Consider the following 13,130-nt stretch of genomic DNA (forward strand, 5'->3'; position numbering starts at 1 on the left):
GGTGTGTGTCAGAGATAATATGTATAGGCATGATGGTTTTAGCCAGAGTACACTCCCCCCACCATTCCTTGTCCATCCTGGATCTTAGCTGTAAATCCCCACACAACCAGTAAATATCCCCCAATGACCTAGTATGGAATTGCAGCAGGTTCATGGAGACAGTTCTGTAGGTGGCACAATACCCTTTGGAGAAGTTACCCAAGAATTTACCAATTCCATCATAATTAGCATAACAGGTGTAATTACCTTTATAGACTGTAACACCGTCTGGGGGTTTGACATCCTTGGCTAAGAGAGGATATTCCACTGTCCATGCTTTGCAGAGGGACCTATTGAAATTGTAGTGGTAGGCAAAAAGACTCAAAACACACTCTTCTATATCTACTGGCAAGGTTAAAGGTACGGTGCCGAGGTGAGGCCGGGCACCACCACAGACATAGCATGCGGTTCTGTTATGTTTGTTGGCATTATATTTCATCCATTCCAACCATAGATTAACATCATTAAAACCTTTTTCAGCGGCCGTGGTATCTTCAAAGGTGGGGTTTGCAATGGCCATCATGTCTTTAAAGGACTGGGATGCTCAATATTTAGGATTCATTTCATAGGTATACCTCCTCCAGGTGATAAAGCTCATCTTCGTAGCAAGGCTCAGGAGTGCTGTTTGGCTTATACCACATGGTACAGAAGGCATATCCTGGTCCCTCGCAGAGAGGAGCTTGTTCATCATGAAAGGATAAATCAGGATGCATTCTCTTGATTGTACCAGCAAGAAGGTAGATGTAGGTTTCATCCATGATAAACCCATAGTGGATACCTCCCTCAGGTAGTGGGAGAAGAGTGGACGGATTGAGAACTTGACATCTTTGTATGGTAATGTTGTCAGGTAACAGGAGATGACATTGGAGGCGTAGGTGTCTTGCAGGAGACACATGCTTGAGTTGTACTTGGTTGATGATGGCAGAAATGTCATGAGGGGCCAAGACAACTAGAGGGTGGCCAAGGACCAGGTCTGCAGTTCTTTCAATCAGTTCTCTTGTTGCAAAAATGGCCCGAAGGCAAGAAGGGGTCCATCTGGCCACGATATCCAGCTGGCAGGAGAAAAATCCAACATGGCCTTTGCAAACTGACTTGGAGAGTTTTGTACCCCTTGGGGCATGACAGTCCATGTGTACTGTTGCATTTTATGTGTGAAAGCGAACAGGTATTGGCAAATTGGATCCAGTGGTACACTGAAGAAGGCATTGGCCAAATCAATGACTGTGAAGTATTTTGCAGAAGGTGGGACCCCAGAGAGCAGAGTGTGTGGGTTTGGCACAATAGGGGTGTCCAGGACTGTTGCTTCATTCACTGCACGGAGATCCTGAACCATTCTATACTTCTCTGGTTCACCTTTTGGAGTTTTCTTCTTCACAGGAAATAATGGGGTGTTGCACTTTGATTCACATTTCACTAGAGCACCCTTCTCCAAGAGTGCTTTGATTTGACTTGAGATAGCTGCAGCTTGAGCTGGTTTCAAAGGGTATTGTGGTTTTCTTGGCAACTTTGCTCCTGGAATGAGCTTTACCACCACAGGTGGAACCTTTAGGTGACCTATGTCCTCTGGGCCTGAGGACCATAGTTTTGCATAGTTTTTCGTAAGTCTCACTACCAGCGGCCAAGGATAACAACTGACACCGGCCCGAAATCCATATGCCTCCCTCGTTACAGCAGTCCACTAAGTGTGGCCACCACTATCCTCACCCTCGTAGCGCCCCTATGAACCCACTCATAAGTCTCACTACCCCGTGGTGATGGGGACAGCAATGCCTGCCCGAATCCACGCACCACAAATAAAAATTGGAATGCCACCAGCCTCAGCGCTCGAAGCTGGAGGGTACCACCTCTCTGCAAGCAGAGCTATGTGCACAATGAGGCTAGCTAGGCTATCAAAGTGACACCATGGGGAATCCCCAGGAAGCATTGAGTCTACACCCTCCACAGATTCCCCCAACCTCTTTTTCCTTACTGCTGCAGCTACCCAGCACCTAAAAGAGGTAAATAGGCAAAGAAGACCCACAGGAAAACTTCCACAGGTCCACCCCCTTTTTCCCTACAGCCACAGCCACGTGGCTCCTAAAAGGAGTAAACAGGCAACAGAGGACCCCCAGGCAAAGACCCACAGGTCCACCCCCCTTTATCCCAAAAGGGGTAAACAGACAAACAGAGCACCCCCAGGCAAACTACCACAGGTCCACCCCCCTTTATCCCAAAAGGGGTACACAGATAAACACTCTACCCGGGCACTTAAGCTAGAGACAGGCCAATACAAACACACCCAGGCAACAGATAGACTAAATGCAGGTAAACAAGTGGGTAACAATAAGGCACCGGGCAAGATATTACCTGTCTTTGATGTCCTCTCGGTAGCAGTCACAGACACTTGGACGGGTCAATCAAAGGGGCTGGAACATACCGGATAGGCTCTGCAGTAGTCTCTACCGTGTACAGGGAGGTGATCAATCTCCTTTCCTTCCCCCCGGATTCCTCCGTCCAACAGCGTCTTCCTTAGGACGGCTTACCGGCCAGAGGCCATAGCCCGGTGCCCCACGTTCTGGGCGCCAAATTGATGTAGATTCATTTAGAAATAAACAAATATGTTTAAATGTCTATCTGTTCCTGTCCAAATCTGAGATGATTAAATTGCGTATACGCAGAAGTAAGTTCACACTGACACACGGAGTTCAGGTTAAAAGCACTTCGAGAAAATTTAATGGCATCTGATTAAAAGCGGGCTCGCAGACCCTTATAAGAGCAAAATTACATCATCATTGAATATCAAGATATCAGTAAATAAACATCATTAATTGGATTAAGTGTTAAGTGGCTATGTCAATGTCCACCCATCAATATTATTAATTGGCTCAAAAACTAAGTGGTTAGCTAGGTGTCCTCCCACCGGGAGGTGGTATTGTTCTGGACACGGGTGTGGACAGATGCTCAAGCGCCATCTTACCCAGCACGAGGCTTACTCGGTGGGAAGGGGGGCTTGGGCGTCATTTTGGGTAGTTAGTGATGTCAGACTCGTGGTCAGGTTCAGGGTTCTTTTTATGAATAGGACATTTCATTAGGCCGGCTTTTCTCATGGCCTTGGCTATACTTTGTTGCATGTTACAGGAGATTCAATAATTCCGGGGTTAGTCATGTCTTTCTAGAAAATACAGTCTCTATTCATTATACTAAATGCTTGTTAGGAAATTCTGTCATGTAATGTGGTTTAAAATGGAGTTAGTGCAAATATTCAACACAGGTTCAATACAGGTTTTTAATAATTCTACATCACCAGCATCTAGTAGAAATTTGTAACACTATAACATGTTGCACTGAAATAAAAATCTGTTACTTTTCAAGAAACAGTATGGTAGATTTCATCATACGAGTAGGAAATAAATATTTTGACGACATTTTTTTTTTCTTAAAATACAATTTTCAGGGGGCGGGGCCGGACCGCCGAGCTGGACGGTCGCACTTGACACCAGCTCCTGCAAACTAGGCCCAGATTGGCACCAAAATCGCAACTTTGGGCAGAAAACCGACCAGCTCCGGTGGCCCCCAGCGGGCAGAGAGCCCTGGATCTAGGGAGAGGCTGGCCATACGGGCTTCAGTCCCCAGGAGGAGGGTTCCTCATCGGCATCTTAAGGCCTACTCAGGCGGTGAGGGGGTGGACGGCCGCTGCCCCACTGACTGCCGATCAGCGCCCCCTTTGGACCGGGGGGGTGATCCCGGTCCGCACCCTCGGGATCCAAGCACCTCGAAGCACAGTAACTGGGCCGCAAAGACCCGCAACCCCAGCACTACAATCAAAATGACGGAGGCCATGTGCGATGGCATAAAGCCTGCATACACCATCAAACACCAATCTGTTACTCACCTCCGCTATGGCTGGAATCTGGGAGACCTTCTTCCTCCTCCGGGCACTGTACGGGACGGCACAAAGATGCGCCGGCTGCCCGCAACCGCTCAGCCTACTGCTTGCACCCACGTAGACCGCCGGTAAAGCGAGACCTCAGCTCTCACCCCAGCCCGGCGCAAACCGAATGGCGAGAAGCGGAGGGGTAGGTACCTGCCGCATACCTCTACTCTGGACCATCCCCTGAAGCCTACCAGCGGCAACAGACCGGAGTCCCAAACCTTAACTGGACTCATCGTTTCCAGTGACGTCCTCAAGGCACTCCAAACCATCACAGAGGCACACACTACAAATGCCATGCAGCTTCTGGGACATCACTTACAGCAAATGATCGATGTATCTCTACGATCCCGGCAGCCATCTTTGATCTCTGTTCCTGCTCTCGCCTATCCACCTCTCCAACATGGACTTACATGGACATAAGTACCTGTTTAGCAGTCAGCCCGACTCCAGTGGTCTCTGCTATATAATATATCTGTCTAGCATGTAACCTATACCAACTTAACGTAAATCACTGTATCATTAACTGCAGACAGGCTAGCTTGCACGCTCTGGTGTACCTTAGGACCAACAGTTACTGCTATATCATTATATAATAAGCTTGTTTCACTACTGACATATCTAATCTCACTTCTCATGCAACCCATATTGAAAATGACCAGTCTGCTATATAAATAGTCGTACTCTACTATTAGACTAACTAAGCATGCTTTACCCTAACACTGTTTGTTTTTTCATGCACTTAGCCTGATTATTCTATAAAACAAAAAATGTGCTCTTTCTCACTTGCCACGATGCCCTGAAATGTTTATGTAAGCGTGTTCTACGCTGTTGTGGCGTTACATATATGTATGTGAACCTAAGCACTACCAAAATAAAGAATTAAAAAAAAAAAAAAAAAAAATACAATTTTCAAATTGAGGACATGATGTTAGTCATGATTCTGAAAATATATTACCATTCAAGATTTTTAAAGGGGGCACCATGATTTGAACCTGAGACCTCTTGATCTAGCAGTCAAATGCTCTACCACTGAGCTATACCCCCAATTTGGCATTTTTCAATTACTTTTGATTTCCCCCCAATATAATTTAAGAATTTATTTATTTGTTTTTCTTAATTTAGGTTCTCTTGACGGCCTCCTGCTGGTCATTAGCAGAACTCATAAAATCGACAGAAATGAGTAAATTCTGCTCTTTGATTTAGAATCGAGAGGAAGATTTCTTCAAATGAGAGGAAAATGTGTCCATTCTCCACCAGCATCTAGTAGAAATTTGTAACACTATAACATGTTGCACTGAAATAAAAATCTGTTACTTTTCAAGGAACAGTATGGTAGATTTCATCATACGAGTAGGAAATAAATATTTTGATGAAAAAATGTTTTTTCTTTAAATACAATTTTCAAATTGAGGACATGATGTTAGTCATGATTCTGAAAATATATTACCATTCAAGATTTTTAAAGGGGGTATCAGGATTTGAGCTATACCCCCAAATTGGCATGTTTTGATTACTTTTGATTTCCCCCCAATATAATTTAAGAATTTATTTATTTGTTTTTCTTAATTTAGGTTCTCTTGACGGCCTCCTGCTGGTCATTAGCAGAACTCATAAAATCGACAGAAATGAGTAAATTCTGCTCTTTGATTTAGAATCGAGAGGAAGATTTCTTCAAATGAGAGGAAAATGTGTCCATTCTCCACCAGCATCTAGTAGAAATTTATAACACTATAACCTGTTGCACTGAAATAAAAATCTTTTACTTTTCAAGGAACAGTATGGTAGATTTCATCATACGAGTAGGAAATAAATATTTTGATTAAAAAATGTTTTTTCTTAAAATACAATTTTCAAATTGAGGACTTGATGTTAGTCATGATTCTGAAAATATATTGCCATTCAAGATTTTTAAAGGGGGCACCAGGATTTGAACCTGAGACCTCTTGATCTGCAGTCAAATGTTCTACCACTGAGCTATACCCCCAATTTGGCATGTTTTGAGTACTTTTGATTTCCCCCCAATATAATTTAAGAATGTATTTATTTGTTTTTCTTAATTTAGGTTCTCTTGACGGCCTCCTGCTGGTCATTAGCAGAACTCACAAAATCGACAGAAATGAGTAAATTCTGCTCTTTGATTTAGAATCGAGAGGAAGATTTCTTCAAATGAGAGGAAAATGTGTCCATTCTCCACCAGCATCTAGTAGAAATTTGTAACACTATAACATGTTGCACTGAAATAAAAATCTGTTACTTTTCAAGAAACATTATGGTAGATTTCATCAAATGAGTAGGGAATAAATATTTTGATGACATTTTTTTTTTCTTAAAATACAATTTTCAAATTGAGGACATGATGTGATGTTAGTCATGATTCTGAAAATATATTACCATTCAAGATTTTTAAAGGGGGCACCAGGATTTGATCTGCAGTCAAATGCTCTACCACTGAGCTATACCCCCAATTTGGCATGTTTCGATTACTTTTGATTTCCCACCAATATAATTTAAGAATGTATTTACTTGTTTTTCTTAATTTAGGTTCTCTTGACGGCCTCCTGCTGGTCATTAGCAGAACTCACAAAATCGACAGAAATAAGTAAATTCTGCTCTTTGATTTAGAATCGAGAGGAAGATTTCTTCAAATGAGAGGAAAATGTGTACACCAGCATCTAGTAGAAATTTGTAACACTATAACATGTTGCACTGAAATAAAAATCTGTTACTTTTCAAGAAACAGTATGGTAGATTTCATCATACGAGTAGGAAATAAATATTTTGATGACATTTTACTTTTCTTAAAATACAATTTTCACATTGAGGACATGATGTGATGTTAGTCATGATTCTGAAAACATATTACCATTCAAGATTTTTAAAGCGGGCACCAGGATTTGAAACTGAGACCTCTTGATCTGCAGTCAAATGCTCTACCACTGAGCTATACCCCCAATTTGTTAGGTTTTGATAACTTTTGATTTCCCCCCCAATATAATTTAAGAATGTATTTATTTGTTTTTCTTAATTTAGGTTCTCTTGACAGCCTCCTGATGGTCATTAGCAGAACTCACAAAATCGACAGAAATTAGTAAATTCTGATCTTTGATTTAGAATCGAGAGGAAGATTTCTTCAAATGAGAGGAAAATGTGTACACCAGCATCTAGTAGAAATTTGTAACACTATAACATGTTGCACTGAAATAAAAATCTGTTACTTTTCAAGAAACAGTATGGTAGATTTCATCATACGAGTAGGAAATAAATATTTGGATGACATTTTTTTTTCTTAAAATACAATTTTCAAATTGAGGACATGATGTTAGTCATGATTCTGAAAATATATTACCATTCAAGATTTTTAAAGGGGGCACCACGATTTGAACCTGAGACCTCTTGACCTAGCAGTCAAATGCTCTACCACTGAGCTATACCCCCAATTTGGCATTTTTTGATTACTTTTGATTTCCCACCAATATAATTTAAGAATGTATTTATTTGTTTTCTTAATTTAGGTTCTCTTGACGGCCTCCTGCTGGTCATTAGCAGAACTCACAAAATCAACAGAAATTAGTAAATTCTGCTCTTTGATTTAGAATCGAGAGGAAGATTTCTTCAAATGAGAGGAAAATGTGTACATTCTCCACCAGCATCTAGTAGAAATTTGTAACACTATAACATGTTGCACTGAAATAAAAAACTGTTACTTTTCAAGAAACAGTATGGTAGATTTCATCATACGAGTAGGAAATAAATATTTGGATGACTTTTTTTTTCTTAAAATACAATTTTCAAATTGAGGACATGATGTTAGTCATGATTCTGAAAATATATTACCATTCAAGATTTTTAAAGGGGGCACCATGATTTGATCCTGAGACCTCTTGATCTAGCAGTCAAATGCTCTACCACTGAGCTATACCCCCAATTTGGCATTTTTCGATTACTTTTGATTTCCCACCAATATAATTTAAGAATGTATTTATTTGTTTTCTTAATTTAGGTTCTCTTGACGGCCTCCTGCTGGTCATTAGCAGAACTCACAAAATCAACAGAAATTAGTAAATTCTGCTCTTTGATTTAGAATCGAGAGGAAGATTTCTTCAAATGAGAGGAAAATGTGTACATTCTCCACCAGCATCTAGTAGAAATGTGTAACACTATAACATGTTGCACTGAAATAAAAATCTGTTACTTTTGAAGAAACAGTATGGTAGATTTCATCATACGAGTAGGAAATAAATATTTGGATGACATTTTTTTTTCTTAAAATACAATTTTCAAATTGAGGACATGATGTGATGTTAGTCATGATTCTGAAAATATATTACCATTCAAGATTTTTAAAGGGGGCACCAGGATTTGATCTGCAGTCAAATGCTCTACCACTGAGCTATACCCCCAATTTGGCATGTTTCGATTACTTTTGATTTCCCACCAATATAATTTAAGAATGTATTTACTTGTTTTTCTTAATTGACGTTCTCTTGACGGCCTCCTGCTGGTCATTAGCAGAACTCACAAAATCGACAGAAATGAGTAAATTCTGCTCTTTGATTTAGAATCGAGAGGAAGATTTCTTCAAATGAGAGGAAAATGTGTACACCAGCATCTAGTAGAAATTTGTAACACTATAACATGTTGCACTGAAATAGAAATCTGTTACTTTTCAAGAAACAGTATGGTAGATTTCATCATACGAGTAGGAAATAAATATTTTGATGACATTTTTTTTTTCTTAAAATACAATTTTCAAATTGAGGACATGATGTGATGTTAGTCATGATTCTGAAAATATATTACCATTCAAGATTTTTAAAGCGGGCACCAGGATTTGAAACTGAGACCTCTTGATCTGCAGTCAAATGCTCTACCACTGAGCTATACCCCCAATTTGTTAGGTTTTGATAACTTTTGATTTCCCCCCAATAAAATTTAAGAATGTATTTATTTGTTTTTCTTAATTTAGGTTCTCTTGACGGCCTCCTGCTGGTCATTAGCAGAACTCATAAAATCGACAGAAATTAGTAAATTCTGCTCTTTGATTTAGAATCGAGAGGAAGATTTCTTCAAATGAGAGGAAAATGTGTCCATTCTCCACCAGCATCTAGTAGAAATTTGTAACACTATAACATGTTGCACTGAAATACAAATCTGTTACTTTTCAAAAAACAGTATGGTAGATTTCATCATACGAGTAGGAAATAAATATTTTGATGAAATTTTTTTTTTCTTAAAATACAATTTTCAAATTGAGGACATGATGTGATGTTAGTCATGATTCTGAAAATATATTACCATTCAAGATTTTTAAAGGGGGCACCAGGATTTGATCTGCAGTCAAATGCTCTACCACTGAGCTATACCCCCAATTTGGCATGTTTGGATTACTTTTGATTTCCCACCAATATAATTTAAGAATGTTTTTACTTGTTTTTCTTAATTTAGGTTCTCTTGACGGCCTCCTGCTGGTCATTAGCAGAACTCACAAAATCAACAGAAATTAGTAAATTCTGCTCTTTGATTTAGAATCGAGAGGAAGATTTCTTCAAATGAGAGGAAAATGTGTACACCAGCATCTAGTAGAAATTTGTAACACTATAACACGTTGCACTGAAATAAAAATATGTTACTTTTCAAGAAACAGTATGGTAGATTTCATCATAAGAGTAGGAAATAAATATTTTGATGACATTTTTTTTTCTTAAAATACAATTTTCACATTAAGGACATGATGTGATGTTAGTCATGATTCTGAATATATTTTACCATTCAAGATTTTTAAAGCGGGCACCAGGATTTGAAACTGAGACCTCTTGATCTGCAGTCAAATGCTCTACCACTGAGCTATACCCCCAATTTGGCATGTTTCGATTACTTTTGATTTCCCACCAATATAATTTAAGCATGTATTTACTTGTTTTTCTTAATTGACGTTCTCTTGACGGCCTCCTGCTGGTCATTAGCAGAACTCACAAAATCGACAGAAATGAGTAAATTCTGCTCTTTGATTTAGAATCGAGAGGAAGATTTCTTCAAATGAGAGGAAAATGTGTACACCAGCATCTAGTAGAAATTTGTAACACTATAACATGTTGCACTGAAATAGAAATCTGTTACTTTTCAAGAAACAGTATGGTAGATTTCATCATACGAGTAGGAAATAAATATTTGGATGACATTTTTTTTTTCTTAAAATTCAATTTTCAAATTGAGGACATGATGTGATGTTAGTCATGATTCTGAAAATATATTACCATTCAAGATTTTTAAAGCGGGCACCAGGATTTGAAACTGAGACCTCTTGATCTGCAGTCAAATGCTCTGCCACTGAGCTATACCCCCAATTTGGCATTTTTTGATTTATTTTGATTTCCCACCAATATAATTTAAGAATGTATTTACTTGTTTTTCTTAATTGACGTTCTCTTGACGGCCTCCTGCTGGTCATTAGCAGAACTCACAAAATCGACAGAAATGAGTAAATTCTGCTCTTTGATTTAGAATCGAGAGGAAGATTTCTTCAAATGAGAGGAAAATGTGTACACCAGCATCTAGTAGAAATTTGTAACACTATAACATGTTGCACTGAAATAGAAATCTGTTACTTTTCAAGAAACAGTATGGTAGATTTCATCATACGAGTAGGAAATAAATATTTTGATGACATTTTTTTTTTCTTAAAATACAATTTTCAAATTGAGGACATGATGTGATGTTAGTCATGATTCTGAAAATATATTACCATTCAAGATTTTTAAAGCGGGCACCAGGATTTGAAACTGAGACCTCTTGATCTGCAGTCAAATGCTCTACCACTGAGCTATACCCCCAATTTGTTAGGTTTTGATAACTTTTGATTTCCCCCCAATAAAATTTAAGAATGTATTTATTTGTTTTTCTTAATTTAGGTTCTCTTGACGGCCTCCTGCTGGTCAATTGACAGAAATTAGTAAATTCTGCTCTTTGATTTAGAATCGAGAGGAAGATTTCTTCAAATGAGAGGAAAATGTGTACATTCTCCACCAGCATCTAGTAGAAATTTGTAACACTATAACATGTTGCACTGAAATAAAAATCTGTTACTTTTCAAGAACAGTATGGTAGATTTCATCATACGTGTAGGAAATAAATATTTTGATGACATTTTTTTTTCTTAAAATACAATTTTCAAATTGAGGACATGATGTTAGTCATGATTCTGAAAATATATTATCATTCAAGATTTTTAAAGTGGGCACCAGGATTTGAACCTGAGACCTCTTGATCTGCAGTCAAATGCTCTACCACTGAGCTATACCCCCCAATTTAGCATGCATTGGTTACTTTTGATTTTCCCCCAATATAATTTAAAAATGTATTTATTTGTTTTTCTTAATTTAGGTTCTCTTGACGGCCTCCTGCTGGTCATTAGCAGAACTCACAAAATCGACAGAAATGAGTAAATTCTGCTCTTTGATTTAGAATCGAGATTTCTTCAAATGAGAGGAAAATGTGTCCATTCTCCACCAGCATCTAGTAGAAATTTGTAACACTATAACATGTTGCACTGAAATAAAAATCTGTTACTTTTCAAGGAACAGTATGGTAGATTTCATCATACGTGTAGGAAATAAATATTTTGATGACATTTTTTTTCTTAAAATACAATTTTCAAATTGAGGAATGGGCAGGCGAATTTTAAAACCAACAGGGACTCTTTCTGGCCACAAAAGTGATGGAAAAGTTGTTTCAAGGGGACTAACACCTGGACTGTGGCATGCCGGAGGGGGATCCATGGCAAAACTCCCATGGAAAATTACATAGTTGATGCAGAGTCTGCTTTTAATCCATAAAGGGCAGAAATCACCTAACATTGACACCTGTCCTCAATGCCCCTGATACACACTGACACAGAGCAGAATAGAGTCTGTTCCCCGTCCTCAGAGACCATGATACACACTGACACAGAGCAGAATAGAGACTGTTACCCCTACATAGGGTCACTTGGCAGATATGGCGGGGTCGTGGGAGGATGACTTTCACCTCTTCCCCTGTTAGTGCTGTGTTCCCGTTGTGCTGTGACATCACCCTTATACTCTGTGTAAAGCATACTATTTAATTTGATCAGCATGGCCACTTGAGTTTTTATAGTTTTCACGCTGCTTGTAGTTTATATATGGTTCACAAAAATCAAACAAACGATAAAGTAAACATGTAAGGATTCAGAATATTCTTTCAAACCCGTACACATTGTGTGTACGTATTTTTTGTCTTAAGTTTGTGGCTTTAAAGAGGTTCACGTTGTTTCTATGATGTGCATAACATGTTCTTGTAAATGTTTGTTAAATTTTTCCTGGAATTGTAATTTTTGAATCTGAATAAAGATAGTCAAATCCCTGATACACACTGACACAGAGCAGAATAGGGACTGTTCCCCCTACATAGGGTCACTTGGCAGATATGGATTGACACCTATCCTAATGATCCCTGATACACACTGACACAGAGCAGAATAGAGACTGTTCCCCCTACATAGGGTCACTTGGCAGATATGGATTGACACCTGTCCTCAAAACCCCTGATACACACTGACACAGAGCAGAATAGGGACTGTTCCCCTACATAGGGTCACTTGGCAGATATGGATTGACACCTGTCCTCAAAACCCCTGATACACACTGACACAGAGCAGAATAGGGACTGTTCCCCCTACATAGGGTCACTTGGCAGATATGGATTGACACCTGTCCTCAAAACCCCTGATACACACTGACACAGAGAAGAATAGAGACTGTTCCCTGTCCACAGAGACCATGATACACACTGACACAGAGCAGAATAGAGACTGTTCCCCCTACATAGGGTCACTTGGCAGGTATGGATTGACACCTGTCCTCAAAGCCCCTGATACACACTGACACAGAGCAGAATAGAGACTGTTCCCTGTCCACAGAGACCATGATACACACTGACACAGAGCAGAATAGAGACTGTTCCCCGTCCACAGAGACCATGATACACACTGACACAGAGCAGAATAGAGACTGTTCCCCGTCCACAGAGACCATGATACACACTGACACAGAGCAGAATAGAGACTGTTCCCTGTCCACAGAGTCCATGATACACACTGACACAGAGCAGAATAGAGACTGTTCCCCGTCCACGGAGACCATGATACACACTGACACAGAGCAGA

General features: G+C 39.4%; 2 non-coding genes across 2 annotated transcripts; both read right to left on the bottom strand.

Moving 5' to 3' along the window:
- Window positions 1–5,864: 5,864 nt before the first annotated feature.
- On the bottom strand, window positions 5,865–5,936 carry TRNAC-GCA (transfer RNA cysteine (anticodon GCA)). The gene has a single exon. It is a non-coding gene; the product is annotated as a tRNA-Cys (tRNA).
- Window positions 5,937–11,181: 5,245 nt separating this feature from the next.
- On the bottom strand, window positions 11,182–11,253 carry TRNAC-GCA (transfer RNA cysteine (anticodon GCA)). Its single transcript has one exon. It is a non-coding gene; the product is annotated as a tRNA-Cys (tRNA).
- Window positions 11,254–13,130: the final 1,877 nt, after the last annotated feature.

This window comes from Pelobates fuscus, chromosome 1 (genome assembly GCF_036172605.1).
Source record: "Pelobates fuscus isolate aPelFus1 chromosome 1, aPelFus1.pri, whole genome shotgun sequence".
NCBI lineage: Eukaryota > Metazoa > Chordata > Amphibia > Anura > Pelobatidae > Pelobates > Pelobates fuscus.